The 15,645-nt window shown below is 33.1% G+C and overlaps 1 protein-coding gene across 1 annotated transcript in view; it reads right to left on the reverse strand.

Moving 5' to 3' along the window:
- Positions 1-15,645, reverse strand: part of LOC135840358 (potassium channel subfamily K member 18-like) — a 63,233-nt gene that overhangs the window by 47,102 nt on the left and 486 nt on the right. The window lies entirely within an intron of this gene.

A 15,645-nucleotide genomic window follows, 5' to 3' on the forward strand; every position in this document is an offset into this window, starting at 1 on the left:
AAAAATTCGACGTATTGAGCTTCTGAAGCTCCTTTAGTAGACATGGCTCCTTCGAACTCATAAATAAATTGCATGACATGATAAAGGTTTGAATTAATATGTTTGATGCCTTGATCCGAAAGTTGTTTTGTCTTGATGTAATTATTGGGTTCTTTAGAAAAATATAAGTCATATCTGAGTATACGTTGTCTACGTGGTACATTGATGGGTATATATTGGTGTCGATTTCCTAATTGGAAAGGTACCACAATTTCATTTCCTTTTTCATCACGAGGGGGAAAATCCTCTAATTGATCGTCAACGGCATTAGTTGGATCACATGTTAACATGGTTTGTCCGGTTATCATCCCTGTCATGTTAGTGTTCATAGCGGTATAATTTGGTGGTGGATATTGCGTAAAATTTGGCTGAGGATGATCCGAAGTTTGGTTTACGGAATGAGAATTAGATTGTGGTCCATTGGTAGAACCTATATTGAATTGGACGTGTGGGGTTGCTTGCCCCATCTGTTGATTATTGGTAGGTTGTTGTACATGGTGTGATTGTACATTCCTTTGATCCGACATCTGTTGATTAAAATGTTGGGCTTCACAAAATTTCTCATACATCGGGTTGACTTTTTCATCCAATTTTTCGAGTGCAGTCCATGTTTCTCCGACACAGTCTTTCAACTTTGTGACTCCTTCTACCCCTTGTATGCATGTATTCATGCAAGTAAACAGGGCATCTCTGATTTGGATTTGTTTTTGATGAAACGATAGAAATTGTTCCCGAATGTGTCGACACTCAGTAGCCATAGAGGCTTGCATGTTTTTGTAACATTTATCCATTTGAGCTGGCTGGTTCACTACATAGTCATTCATGTCATCACGAGATTTTGTTAATTGGATTTCAAGGTTTTTTATGCGATTTTGAAGATCAGTTATCGCTTCACGGCGTGCAGTTTCGTTTTCAATTGCCCATTTAATATGGTCTTTATGCGCAACTGCTTCAGGATCTTCCGGAATTGCATTTTCCGCATCCTTAACGAATTCTTTTTCATGATTGATAGGCGTAAAATCATATATACGTACGTGACGTTGGCTCTGAGTAGCCACTGATAAAATTTGGTGTACGTTTACTTGCTTTGTAATCTCACTCCCTATCATGTTGCCAACATTCGGGTCATCGTCTATTTGCAGGTTAAATGAAGAATCGTCTACGTTTTCTTGCTCATTGATCTGAGGCATGGTACGTATAGGTGAAACATTAGGACCTCCAAAAAGGCCTGACATTCTTTGAGTGGAAGTAGCTACCGATTGTTGCAAATCATTTTGCAGGTTGTTCATAATTTGTTCATTACGACCTACTTGATTGGTTGGATAGATAAGCTGATGGCCTTGGGGAGTAGTTTTCGGTAGTTTTTTCGTACGTAAATTTGTAGCAATATTTTTTAGATGTCTCATTTGGGGACTTTCCGTAGTATTAATTGCTGCAAGTTTGGCCATTTGTCGAGCATAAGCCCTTGTGCTTTGATGAAAACGTGGTTCCACAGGACCGGTGTTCTTACCTTTGTGGGTTGTAGCAGTTGGGTTCGATTGCCCAGCAGTGTTTTGCTGCAGATTGCCATTATTCGGAGCACCATTTTGGTTTACGACAGGTTGTTGACTGAGTAACAAGGGGTTCGTTTGAATCATAGTCGTAAAGAAATCCGAAGGAGGATTGTTCTGATTTGCTTGTGACATTGCTTGGACATTCAATGATCTATTCAGATCTTGCTGAGGTGGGTTAGAATCCGTTAAGTTTCCTGGTACCGGAACAGTATGATTCAAATTTGGATTTTGTCCATTTTGAACTGGTGGGGTTGTGCCCCAAATCGAAGGGATCGGATGAAATAAATGATAATTATTCGGCGGTGCATTTGCCTGAGGTGCAGTCGGGACTGGATTCGGAACGAGCATTTGTCCTGTTGAAGCAGGAGTAGTACCAGTTTGATTCACGAAAGGAGTACTTTGAAAGATACTCGCTTGCCCGTTGGTAAGTCCACCTTGCTGAGTAGGATGAGGATTCATATTTTCAAAAATAGAATCTAACGAGACACTGCAATTGACTAACGTTGATGTCTTCCGATAAGCAGGATACCAAGTTTATTGCGTAAAATTTACGTTTGGCTAACGCCTGTTTTACGATAAACTAGATGATGGAATTATTACGAAATAACACGTTTGGCTAACGTCTGTATTTACGTAATAAATTGATTGCTTGAATAATTAAAATTATTCACACAGGAACGAGAGAATATTTTGAAATATTCACTTGATGAAAATTGCTTAAGCAACGCTTGATGATAGCAGAAATGGAACACCTTCTCATAGCAGAGAAAATAAACATATGAGCTCTGTACCGTTGCTTAGTTCGCTAGCTAGTACCTTCGATGGAAAATAGGTATAGTGGGAGTAGATAACCTTCCCTTCCTCTTTGCACTTCGAAATAATGTGCTCAGATGGTCTAGCCTCGTAATAATACGTCGTACATATCCGTTCAATAGATTTTACATTGTACAGTGTATTTTATTTTCAGCCAAAAACCTGCTCCAATACTCTTATTGTTTGAGAGTGTTATCTGAACAAGTTTCATAACGAATTGGCTGTTTTACGTAATATATCGCTGACGAGTAGGTATTACCTACCTCACGTTGCTGATTACACATGAAATAAATAGGTAACATTTCAACACGTTTTGAACATGCAACGTGTATCATATTACGCGAATGGCCTTCAATAATCCATCTGAATTGAATTGCGAAATTACCTCTGCAGTAGGTTCTTACGAAATCTTTTCTTCTGGAATATCTCCGGATAATTCCTTAAATTTAATCTTCTTATAACTATTTCTTCTTATAAATAAACACGAACACATACATTGAATAAAAATGTGTCCCATGCAAAAATAGGTAAGAGCAGATGAGTAGGTAGGCGCTTCTGTCTGAAGTTGATATTTTCAGGAGTGTTGAAATTACGAAATATTCACTGGAATTATTCTGGAACAGTGTTTCAACACTTCGGGCCCACCCGGGGGCGCCAAATGTGGAGATATATTCTGCACATTACGATGATGCTGTTACAAGCACATCTCCATGTATAGGTCTCACATATGCTAGCTACCTACTTGAGGTCTAGCAGTACCTAGCTTCTGAGAGCTTCATAGGTACCTGGCGACTTACCGCCTCGTTACCTATTTTTCGGACACTGAGTGTAATTACGAATACCACACAGACATTTACCTTAAGATTATTTATCTTACGAAATAATAACACATCTTCGGTTGTCATTCCATGTATTGTTTATCAAGTACATAATAACAACTTACTCAAGCTATATTATTTATACTGGCCTGTACAGTATTACGAAAAGGAGAGATGGCATATTCATGCCTTAGTAAGTGCAATGCACATCACCACAGGGAATAGGGAACAGTACACGGATGTGGGAAGGTCCATATATGTTACTCATTTAGATGAGATTTACAATAAGGATCCTTGGATGTTTTACGTAATAACTCCTGGACCCGAGTTCATCTGAACGACTCCATCAACGTAACTGGAACACAGAACATATTCGAAATAGATCACTTGCTTCACCAGTTCATATTTCGTATATGACTGGACTTGTGCTACTAATTTAGTCCATTAGATTTACGCAAATAGCATGGTATAGGTGGTCCTATACCATCTCCGGAACATTGATATCCGATGTTTTATCATCGGGAGTCGCCAAATGACTGGTTTCTCTAGCGTATGTTCTCTCGTTACGAAGTATAGAGTGAACTAATCCGCTAGGTGTCGTATTACGAAACTATTTTTAATGTTGGCTAGAGGCAGAACGAATTTCTCTCGCTTACACGACCGAAAATGCATCACAATCTGTCTCTACAACATACTACGACCTACGATGGTGGTAATTTTAATTCAAAATTGCGGCCATTTGCACGGATATATGTGTGTTATGGAAATGAGCATTTTTTTTTCTAAATGTAAAAGAACTTTACATCTTTTATAACAATATGTACATGATCTTTTTTCACAGGGAATGCCTAATCAACAATGTTATAATTCTTGTTTACATTTCTCCTCAAAAGACGAGAAAAAAATAAAGAAGAAAAAAGTGAGAAAATATGTTTAACGACATAGGTACACGAGCATTTGCATTATTTATAATGATGAAGGCTTCATCTGCGAAACATTAGGTATTTGCAATATCAAAATTTAATGCAACTCAAACGAAATGTAACACATCCGACTGTCGGCGTTGTCGTTACTCAAGCACATTTAAGTGGCTCTTTCACGTTTCTGCAAAATACAAAGAATGATGTATTCGTTATTTGAATAAGTGGATCATAAATCGTTTTGAGTGCTCGTGTTACAGTTTTTTTCCTATTTAAATTCCCTTTCACTGAATGTAGCAAGGTGTTAGAAATTTCGTTTTCTAGAATAACTTATCATCAAGTTTATTTCTTTTCAAACTGCAAATTACAACGACGTGCAAAACGTAAATTGAAGGTTAATGGCATTAAGTACACGCTTTTCCGAGTAAAAAGTTCTTGAAAAACAGTTCGTACTATTAGGCGAATTAGTCAAACAACTCGTTATAAATATGATACATACGAATGTCTACGGTGAAATTTTACAGTTTAATTTTATTAATTAACAACCAAGCGCCTGCGTAAGGCATTAATTTTGAAAGTGTCCAGGCACGTTTTACCATACGAATGGAATTTTACATGAATTTCATTGCGACGAAAAATACGATAAACTACATAAGTAGGCATTTACTAAAACGATTATTTAATGCAGAGTATTTTACATCGATGCGTTTACACAGAATGAAATTATTCGTCAATTTTAAAACTAAAATTGGAATTTTTCAACAACCAACGGTTAACCTTTTGTTTTAAACGTACAAGTTATACTCACAAAAGAACAATCATAATAACAACGAAAAACAAAATGAAATTGCGATAAAACACCAGCTTACACAATGTTGTAAAGAAAAAAGATACTTAGTGCACCTACATGAGCCATTTATCATTAGAATCGGGTCAAAAGCACGAATAGGTAGGTAGGTACATTTGTTAAGCACGTTCATGATTATAATAATTACGAAGTTTCATAATTTTATTTGGATTTAAAATTTACACCTGGAAATATTATAGGTACGCTACTTGTCCACATAATTTTTTATGAATAGATCATGTTTTATCGTTGAAATAAATCTTTCAATTATTTAGGTAACTTTATGGCAAAAACAACACTTTGACGCTAAGGCGGAAATTATTTCAAGTCATGAAAGAAATATGTACAATGTGCTGATATCAGTCGAACAGTCTCATGCTAGCAAACTGTATTCCACCCCTAAAGTAGGTAGTCTATTATTACTTGTACTGTGGAGATTCTAAATAAGTTTGTTTCACTTTTTATGCCTATCTGTGCCTAAAAATTTAAGCCTACGCCGATGGTCTTGTGGAAAAAATTTAATCAAGACTTGAAATTTTTTTACTGAGGTACCCAAGTTGAAATTTTCAGAACAAAGGTCTATGTAAGTAAGTAAACTAGCAACGAGTTTCTTTAATATGAATGACATTTTAAGTAAAACGTTTCTCCAACACTTCGTCATTTATTAAACACACAACGCAAACGATATCAAACGCTTTTACAGAAACTTGGCAAAAAGTTTTTTTGATGTAAGAAATAAAAAGAAACTGTCTCTAACGATTCTTCTACCGTTTTAAAAGTAATTCTTTGGCATGACATTTAAAGACTTGCAAATTATACCAGAGTGTATCATTGTATCGTATCTTCTTCCTTATAAAAAATACTACCTACATAGAACAGCTTACATGATAAATTTAAAAAAATAAAATAAAAACATTTACTTATTTCATCGTAGTTAGGAAAGCAATTTTTTTGCAGATCATTTATACCTAATAGGGCAAAATAACGTTCTTAAATAATTTCATGATTTTTGTGATTTTTTTTTTCAAATTATAAACTCAGATTTGAGAAATCACGCTCTCAAACTTGTACATACCTAGATATTATATTGACATTCCACGCATATTTTCGGAATTTTTCAAGCTTTTGTCTCAAAAATGGCGAAGCTGGAGAGGCTTCCCAAAAATTTGAGGATATCTGAACCCTGAAAAATAACGCTTTTCAATTGGTAACTATCGACAAGTTAGTAGCTTGTTTTAATTTTTTTTTTCAATTTTGAAATTGGGAGTATTCGTGCCTTCCAAGAATGTTCAGATCGTACTTTGAAAACATCGTAAAAAGGGTTTAAAAAGGTCTCCTCTAGACTACGCTGCGATTTTTTTCAAATTTTTAAATGAATATCACAATAAGTAGAACTTTTACTTGAAAAAACTGGTTTTAAACTTTTCAAATTTTTTTTGATCGCAAAAGTGTAAAAATTACAAGCCCCTCCACCTCTCGAAAGGGTTGGAGCAGAAAAGACGGTACATACCTAGTTATTTCCTGTGACTATCAAAGATGAATCACAAAAAAATTGGGCCGTGAAGTCAGAATAAGTAACACATGACATAATATTTTTGGTTCAAATGGAAGTGGAATAAGGTAGTGAAAAATGAACTTGTGTATTTACGGCAAGCTGGTTATGCAATTCTATTAACATCTTTTAGTTACTTGTGTGTGAAAGGGATTTGAAGGAAAAACAAAACTGCGATGTCATGTTGCGCAAGCCGAACACAATTTTTGATCCAAAGGTATCACTTTTTACCTTGGTTTGAAATGTCGTGCTTTCAAAATGGGCCATCTCAACGGAAAAGGGTACCCACCCTGAATTTTACAGTAAGATAGGAAACAATTTCGAAATCATGCGATGAATCTATTATTTCGTTTTCAAAGATGCTGGACACGAATGTGACTTTATTTTTCTTTTGAAATCCATCCCTGTTTATTAATAGTTCAATTAAAAATTTCTTATTAAAAAAAAAAAAAAAAAAAAACGTTAATCGCAAGAGTAAGCACACATGCACACATCCAATATCACTGTTGAAAGAGAGTTACCAATACATACCTATTTATAGCCCAAAATAATTTTCAATTTTTAATGAACTTGGGTATTTCACTACTAAGGAACAAAAACTTAGTAAGAATGGAATTAGTTCTTGATCAATAAAAAAATCTAATTCGTTCATTTTTGAAAACTGAAACAATGAAAAATTTAAACACTTGAAAATATGTAAATCCTTTACCAATACCACACTGTATATTATATGCACATATTAGCGTTAAATTCAATTTGACCGTCTGATAATCAAACTTGAGAACTCATATCTCATTCTTTAAGCTTCCTATATAGTTATATAACAATATCATTATTTAAATAAGTAATTTATCAGCAGGTATCTATCTATCCAGGCATCAACTCTGAAAATACCCAAACATTTCGCTTTTCCGCCGAATATAATTTATTGCACTTGTATAATCCTTTTCAATTTACACGTATTCAAATAAACGCCATTAAAATTTCTCGCTTCATTAAGCCAGCGAATTAATAACAAAACCGAACTCGAACATTAATTCGGTAATCAGTCAAAAAATAAAGTAGACAAATTAAAGTGTCAATTAAAAACCCATCGCCAAATTCGATTTAATGAAATTCCTGCGCTATACTTTCATCGTTGACCGTTAGATTTATATTTTAAAGTTGAATAGATTTGAATTTTAAAAATGAATAAATTTTTAAGCCTAAATGTTTTTCCTAATCAGCATATTATTATGCAAAAAGTACATAAATCAATTTCAATTATAAAAATCTAGCAACCTATTCAATATTTGATCCATCAATGAAAGTTTTTTTTTATTTTTTATTTTTTTTTTTGCATTTCAACATCCCACTACACCTATTTCTTCCATGTCAATCTACTTTTCAACTCATGAAACAAAATCATCCGATCAGCAATTCGTTTGAAGAGTTCAAAATTATTGCAAAGCTTGTTTTTTCGAAAAATTTGTACAAAATTTTGCCATAATTACACTTGAATAATCAAAGTGAGAAGACGATTTCATTTGAAAAATACGCCATTGAATATGGACAAAAAAATTGATACAACAGGTTTAACTTTGCTGTGAATTAGGTATAAAAAGAGAGCGAATAAAACTTATTTGTGATAGGTAATCAATTAATCATTTTCCCCCTTCAGATTTACCTACTAACAAAGTACCTAATACTCTACCCTACCTTACCACATGAGCACGAAAAAATTTACATACAATAAGGTAACTATTAATTATTGACAGTGCTGAAGTAATTACTTAAAATGAATATCACTCAAGTATTACATTGATATAGATTAAATTGATCCAGGTGCTTATTGCTCATACAAACACATAATTACAATTACTCAGGTACGAGTATTATTGTGTATATTGTAAACAAGTAGGGGCATATATTTAGCTAGGCGCAGTTGTAAATAATACGTTTCAAGATTGATTCGATTATACGTAGCTACGTACCTAACTAACATGAAGTAACCTGGGAAAATATCCAATTTCGATACCCAAATTCAACTTTTTCATCGGCTAAAAAAGTTACCTACGTTGAACAATTTTCGGAATTTTCATATTTTATATTTTTCATCTACGAGATACGACGACGCACCTCGAACGAAAATATTTTGATCACATGGTGCACTTTCAATATTTCTTTTTTTGATTAATAATCAAACAAATATTGAAAAATTACACAAATGCTGTCATATTTTTTTTTTTTTTAGATATAACTCCAATAAATACATCATACTGCATTTTATTTCAAGAAGAATCCCAAGCCACGCATAAATAGAATGATTTCAACTTGACAAACGATGAAAATACGGCGAAAATCTCATCATAATGAAAGAGGAGCGTATCATATATAATATTCTTATCAAACACGTAATTTTTTTTCCATTTTGAGACAATACTGAGAACTTACCTATCTATCTATGTGCCTACATATACCTATTACCTACGTATGTACACAGTAAAAGGATGCATAAATGCTTCAATTCGTTATTAAAACCTAATTTCAAGTCCGTTTGTTGGGGGTGATCATGGTTCTTAAATTTTTTGATAAGTACAGTAATGAAAAGTAAACGACACAGAAGAATACCTTACATGGATAATTTTTTTAAACACTGTACGAATTCGTAAGCGTAACTATAATATTCAGAGAGATGGAAAACTGAAAACAAATAGAGGTTTAGATGAAGTGGGTATATGTAGGGTTTATCAATGATACGTGGGGAAAAAGAAATTACGTTTCATATTCAACTTCGAGTTTTCAACGGATTATAGGAATAACTGAGAAAATACGCTGCTCTGTCTAACGATAATTTGTTAGTAAAACAAGCGTAATTTTAAATTAATACGATTGCGCAAAAGGGAAATTTGTAATGCCAAAGGTTTACGAATAGTGGTTGTTTCTGACAGAAGGTTTAGAATTGGAATACCGTAATATATTGCTTTCGGGTAAAGTTTTAATTTTTTTTTTAAGTACATATTACCTATTATTCAAAAATAATCTAAGATAAGAAATCAATTTTGAAAAAATCTCAAATTATTATTTATTTACCTACATACATGTTTTCTATACATTATGATGAAGGAGATTGCGATAGGTACGTAGGTAAACGTAAAAATTTAGCGAAACTTAATAAGGTTCGGTGTCCGTAATTTGCATTTTATTTTACCAAGCTATACATACAATTCAAAACAATATACCGACACATATATGTACGATCGAATTTTCAAAAACAATACTTATAAATTTTATACGCGAATGAATTCGATTTTGGATAGGTACCTAGGTACCTATTCAATAGAGAGAAAAGTTACTTAATGAAGGAACAAGTATGTCAGGAAGGTATTGCTTAAACTTTATTTTTAAATGAGAAAAGTAGATAGAAGAAGAAGAATTTGAAATCACGACAGTCGAATAAGTAAATTATACAAAATACTAACGATGGTTTTTACACTTCGAATAAAATGCTCAGAATGGTAATTCAATTTTCGTTTTCATTTGCTTTTTAATTACAAGCAAAAGTTGAGATAAAAGTTCGAGGAAAAAAAATAAACAAATTTTACTCGTATCAATGCTTCTGCTACAGAGGACTGAGTTGATTTTAGTTAAATTAAAATAAAAAAATCCAATATTAAATAGGTTAACTTTTCGTTACAGTACACATAAAAATCTGGTAATGCGAACTGACATACCTACTATACTGTTCCCATGGGATGATAAAAATTATATGCGAAAATGAAACCTTTTATATGCAAAATGGCACATGTACCTACTCTGCTTCAAATGATTTTTTTTTTATAAAATCAATTTTAAAATGTAGTTTCTTTTTGTTTGTTTTTTTTTCAATCAAAGTAGTCAAAAATTACGCATCGTGCTCATTCGTAGTTTCACAATTATTGACAATGGACCATTATAGAGTATTTTAGGAGTAGGTAGATTGTATGTAGGATTTTTTAAACCAAAAAATAGACAACGAGTATCAAGCTTAGATTCTGTATTCATGTTTGCCCAGCCACTGAAATGCAAGGGCAGCAGCGCATAGGTTTATTCATTTTTTTTTCGAAACCTACGTGCGATTTTTATCTCGACACAGTCCGAAAGCTACGATATAAGTAGACCTACATGAAGAGTTGGAGGTTCACGCTGAAAAAAAAACAAGGCTCATCCCTACTCCCTGGAAGACTAGAACGGAAATTTTATACGTAAATCATTGAAAGAAACTCTTCAAAAAAATCCGAGAGAAATAGGAAAACTAGACTTTGTTTTTGATACGGATTTATATGGAATAGGTTTGAATACAACTTGATGATGGTGTTAATAGAATTGCATACTCAGTTTGCCGTGAATACATTGTATTACACATTTTACAGAAAACTTGAGGATGCAGTTTATTAAACATTTTACTTTTCCAACCAGTGCGTGGATTGGAAGAAATTATACCTAATATAATTTTTTAGTGTGTGAAGAAAAAATTGTAGAATGATTCAAAATTTTTATTGCTCATATTTTTGAAAATTATTGGAAAATAAAAAATTGTGAAATTGAAAATGAATCATGCAAAACTAAAATCAAACTTCGACAGTTTTTCAAGATTTTTAAAATTAGTCAAAAATGACGTTTTTTTTTTGAGAATTTGAAAAAAGTACATTCCAGATATCAAGTTGATTGAAAAACAGCAAACATACTTTTGTAGCTCAGCTCGCCTTAATAGCTTCCTAGTTTTTAGTGGATATGTACCAACAAATTTAAATTCAACTTTTTAGGTGAAAGCTCAAATTTTCATGATATAAGTACAAAATTGAAAGCTTTAAAAAAACACAAAATCTTCCAATTTTTATCAAGATTTAAAATAATTTTCAAAATGAAGTGACATAAGTCACTGATTTTTAAAGTTCGAAAGCTACAAGTTCAGATATTTATAGACTTATTTTATCGACCCAACCTATCTAAACATCGCACTATAGGTAGTGCCCTTAAACATGGTAAAAATATAAAAAGATTGAAAATAGTGTGTGGAGCGTTGTTTATGAATTTGTTGAGAGTTGTGATTTCAAATATTCGTCTACTTTCAGAAAGACGCTTTTCAGTGTCTCTTTCATTCCATCCTCCACAACTTTGAAAAAATTTTGAAAAGACGATTTCTACTAATTTTAAGGCGGTGACTTCAAATAAAATCTACCTTGAGCCTTCAATACCTCTTTGAACCCTCAATTTTTCAAAATTCAAGACTGGAGGGCACAGAAAGCTCAAATTCCAAAAACTTGTAACCGATCTGAGCGCCAAAAAATGCGTTTTTTTTTTCAGTCTCATTATTTTTATTTAGAATGACTTCAGCCCCAAAAATATTCATATTGTACGAGTATTGAAAAAAGAAACACTTTGAATATACGTAGCACGTACCTAGGTATCGTTGGATTTTAGATTTTGATACCTATCATCAACGAATTGATTTGTCTACTTTCTATATAAATAAGACGTAATTCAAGAATGAACCAAAGAAGGTTATACGTATTAAAAGCTGCGAATGCTTCAAAAAACCACGTACAATGAATGTTATTATTTTGACAATAAGGTAGGTACCACAAAACTTGACGTTTTCCTATTTTTTTTTTTTTTTTCAAAAGGCGTATAAAATTTTTTATGACACGAAAATGTACGCAGATATACTCGGTATGCAGTAACGTATGAATCTCTGCTAATGTCACCGCTGTATAAGTAACACGTATTATTGAGGAAACGTATGTACTTCCTCAATGTTCTATACGGCGCATTTATACTATAGCATAAATGCGCCGTGAATCCGCTCAATATGCAATAACTTCGTCGAGGTGGTAAATTAACTAGACGGAATTCTGTGGAAATGGAAAATACACAACACGATAAATAAATAACTCGTTATACAACACATTAGTACGCTGGAGCGTGAAGCAAAGAAAAATCGTGTGAAATTAAAGTTTGATACGTAACACAAATTTTCACCTTCATTAAGGCGCATAACGCACACGTGATATCTCAGTTATTTACTATAATCGAGTGGCATTTATCATACACAATAGTTTCATATGGCAAATTACTATAGCGAACATTGTGGGCTTGAAAAATACACATAGTACGAAAACCGGATACGATAAATTTGAGGCAAAAGAAACCTTCATGTTTCATAATCATCAGCAGTACGTCGTAAATGTTCGCAGGGGGTTCGTTCACACTACTCAAAATGATCATTTTTTTTGAATTGGGTTGTAAATTGAATTACAGATATGTATTTTTTTTTTAGTAAGTAAGTCATGTATTCGTCGAAGATTTTCTTTTCTCTTTCTCTTCTTCTTCTTTTTTTTGAAACAATGCCAACCATAATCAACTACATAATAGAAATAAAACGAAACGAAAAACAACTAACGAACAGCAAAAAAAAGAGTTATCAGATTTTTCTTCGTAATTTGCCTCCATTTTCCAGAATAATTTATACTTTTCTTTCTATAGGTACTCGTTCGCACAACATCGCTACAGGTGTTCAGCTAGAAATACAATTTTGAGGAAAAATTTAAATGATATTAATTTCAAAACTACGAGATTTCACAAAGAAATATTTTAACATCGAGCAAAAGCCAATTTCGGAAAATTTACGCGTGCGAAATTACAGCGACAGATTTTCGAATATGGGTACAGCTTTATAGTTAATTATCAATTGTGGCTGTGAGAATTTAACGAACTCCATTGAAAAATGATATCTAAAAATTTACCGCAAGCTTGCAGATGAATGACAAATTTCAAATGGCAGCCTATTTCTGAAATACGAAATTTTGCGGTTTTCGCAAGAACAGCTTTGTATAATAGGCAAAACGAGCGCTTGTAAACAAGAACAGTTTAAATAACATAATTTATCGTAAATGAAGCCAACTCTATTTCAAATGGTGTAAACTCGATGCGAAAATATGCTACGTGAGCTACGTGTAAATCTAACGTCGGCTTCGTCACCAAATACTCATTTCTTCTTAAATTACAGAATAAATTATACGCTATGAAGATAAAAACGAAAATTTAATTCAATCTGTGCCTAATACTTATCGAAGGAAATTATCTAGCAAATTGCACCTGATGCACTAACACTCGATCGTGTATCCAATCTGAAAGTTATACGATGAGAAATTTCTAATGCCTATTTACTAAAATCAAATAAGTTCCCATTCATTACACTTTAATTCTACAAAATAAGGTACCTACTCGAAATACTCAACACGGCAACCCCCGTCATCATTTCTTAGAAACATCGAAGTATGGAAATAGATATCTTCAAGTACATACATACATATTACATTTCATGTAGGAAAAAATTGACAACATTGCATAGAATAACGCGATGGTGTACATCCAGACAATCAGACATTGAGACCGCACCACACTTCAAGTTATATGGCCTGCCAATGCGGGGAGGGAAGTTAGCATTGATCGAATGATGGAAGTATGAAAGATGAGCCACACGAGTCCATTTCAGGGCACCTAACCCAACTTACCATTTGTGGAAACTTAGGTATTAATTTTTTAACAAAATTAATAGAAGGGATGGGGAATTGAGCATTTTTAAATGTAAACTGCGAGTTTTTATGGAATCTCCCATCTTCACTTCGATTTGGTTTCGATTTTTTTGTTACAAAGTAATTTCCGAGTTTCGAATTATCGTAGATGGATTTATACGATATTTCCGTTATCGAAAAATAAGTTGGTAGCGTGAGCAGATACGAGTGATATAGTATTACTTTACTCAATGTTTCGAAATACTCATCAACTTTTTGGGTATAATATGGAAATCTTATATTAAATTACCTATACCTACTCGACGTCCATCATATAAAGAAGAGAAAATTAGGTAAATTATTCTACATATTACTCCATTGAATTATATTTGATCTAAAAAATCATAATTGGAAAACTAGAGAGAAAGAAGCAGGTAATTATTATGGATATTCGGTTTACGACTATATTATACACCTTGAGGAAGGAGAAGCAGAGCAGAGATAGAGGATACTCTGCCGTAATATGAGAAAAACCGATATCATTGAACAGTTATGAATATAATTTACCAATAATTTATTTTATTTTTACCTGCATGAAAATGTATCTGTTCAAAATGTGACATTTCGTCACTCGTCTGGGACACCGTTAGTAGGTAAGGTAGAGATACATATACATGGGTGCGGCAATTTTATTAGCATAGTATGGGGATTCAAGCATTTATTGTACCCACCCCCACCACCTCAACGTGCCATAAGGCTTTTACATATGAGGGGAGGTATAGAGATACCTAGTAACCATTTCTCCTAAGTATCACGTGACTGTGTGGAATGTAACAAGTGGTTGAGTGAAAACGTGAAAGATCAAAACAATTTGACTACAGAGATTTTGTAAAGCATTCCTAATTTCAAAAAAATTATTAAAATCATTTTGATTTCAAAAAACAAAAAAATGACTGTATTGATGTCATAATGTAGGTACCTAGGTACTTGAATAGTAAGTTGCTTTTGATGGGAGAAGAATATCTGAACAAAGTTCGTTTTTTTTTAGCATAGCTGATGAAAGTATTGAAGACGACACTTCGTCTTTTAAAGTAGGATCACAAAAAAAAACTTTACCTCATTAGTAGGTAGGTACCTATATACAGATTGAAATTAGAGGAAATTTCAAATGCACATGAAATCGATTCTTGAGTATTGAATAAGAAATAACGTTAGACTGATAAAGAAGAAAATTGATCAACCAAATAGATCGGTGCATCCGACAGAAAAATCAAAGCAATGATGTACAAGTTTAGGACATCAGTACTTATGCATGCAAATCGCAAGCATGTTCAAATTTCAAAAATCAACATGTGCTCGCAAATAAATGTCTCTCCATTCTCGTGTTTTTTACCAAAGTATCCATCTGAATACGTTTCAAAATTTCAAATCGACTGATAGAAATGAGGCATAGACATAGACCTTGCCATGCGAGGGTGAATTAAAGATACAACATGAGTAAAGTAGGTACATAAAATACACGAGGATTCCTAATTACGTACGGTATCTATCTACGTATAAGAAATATA

The sequence above is a fragment of the Planococcus citri genome, chromosome 3 (assembly GCF_950023065.1).
Source record: "Planococcus citri chromosome 3, ihPlaCitr1.1, whole genome shotgun sequence".
In the NCBI taxonomy this organism is placed as follows: Eukaryota; Metazoa; Arthropoda; class Insecta; order Hemiptera; family Pseudococcidae; genus Planococcus; species Planococcus citri.